This window comes from Lipotes vexillifer, unplaced genomic scaffold (assembly GCF_000442215.2).
Source record: "Lipotes vexillifer unplaced genomic scaffold, Lipotes_vexillifer_v1.1 scaffold217, whole genome shotgun sequence".
Classification (NCBI taxonomy): domain Eukaryota; kingdom Metazoa; phylum Chordata; class Mammalia; order Artiodactyla; family Lipotidae; genus Lipotes; species Lipotes vexillifer.
The window spans coordinates 7,502,350-7,503,868 of NW_006788200.1; positions in this window are offsets into that span (position 1 = coordinate 7,502,350).

The window sequence follows — 1,519 nt, forward strand, 5'->3', positions numbered from 1 at the left end:
CCCCCCACTAGCTGCCATCTCAGATGCTGCAGCCTCATTTCAGAGGCTGCTGGCTTTGAAGCGCTCAGCCCAGTCAGGCGGGAAGCTGGAGCCTGTGTGGGGGGAGGGGGGCAGTCACGAGGTTTCCCTGCATCAGCTGGGGCAGCTAGGACCAGGCAGGCCCTGTGCTGACTTTTGTCCACAGCCTGAACCTCTCCTTGCTGTGAGGAGGCAGGGGGGCTGGACCTCACCCCTTCCTGCTCCTCTGAGCTTGGCTGGGGTGGGGGGCTAAAAAAGAGACCTGGCCCCCGGTACCAATGAGAGAGACAAAGTCTGAAGGGAGAGGCACAACCTCAATTCTATAGGGAGCCCAGACTTTGGAGACATGGCCTCTGCCTTCAGGGAGTTTTCAGTCTGAAAAGTACTAGCTTTTCTGAGCCTCACTTTGTCCATCCAGGAAGTGGGGATGGCAGTTTAGTTTATTGTGAAGGTTCTGGAAGTTACTGTGGTAGAGGAGGACCAGGATTAACATGGGCATCATACCCCACGAGTAGCATAGCATTTATGGGGATGGTGATGATGATGGTGATGGTGACGGTGACAGGCAACAGTTACTGAGCACTTACTGGCCCTCAAGTGCATTCTTTACCCAGTTATCCCATTTAATCCTTCTGAGATGTCTGGGAGGCAGCTACCGTCATCACTGCCATTTTTTTTTAACAATTTATTCATTTCCTTATTTATTTGGCCGCACCACGGGGCATGTAGGATCTTAGTTCCCCAACCAGGGATTGAACCTGTGCCCACTGCAGTGGAAGCTCAGAGGCTTAACCACTGGACTGCCAGGGAAGTCCCATCATTGCCTCTTTTTTTTTTTTTTTTTTAATAAATTTATTTATTTATTTTTGGCTGCATTGGGTCTTCCTTGCTGCGTGCGGGCTTTCTCTAGTTGCAGTGAGTGGGGGCTACTCTTTGTTGCAGTGTGCAGGCTTCTCATTGCGGTGGCTTCTCTTGTTGCAGAGCACGCACTCTAGGCCTGCAGGCTTCAGTAGTTGTGGCTCGTGGGCTCTAGAACACAGGCTCAGTAGTTGCAGCGCATGGGCTTAGTTGCTCCGTGGCAACTAAGACCAGGGCTCGAACCCGTGTCCCCTGCATTGGCAGGTGGATTCTTAACCACTGTGCCACCAGGGAAGTTTCCCATCATTGCCATTTTTAAATGAAGAAACTGAGGTTCAGTGAGGTTGACTTGCCCGAGGTCACACAGCTAGAGAGAGAGTGAGGGCATGGAGGTTTTCACACAGCTAGAGAGAGAGTGAGGGCATGGAGGTTTTCACACAGCTAGAGAGAGAGTGAGGGCATGGAGGTTTTCACACAGCTAGAGAGTGAGGGCATGGAGGTTTTCACACAGCTAGAGAGTGAGGGCATGGAGGTTTTCACACAGCTAGAGAGTGAGGGCATGGAGGTTTGAACACAGCTAGAGAGTGAGGGCATGGAGGTTTTCACACAGCTAGAGAGTGAGGGCATGGAGGTTTTCACACAG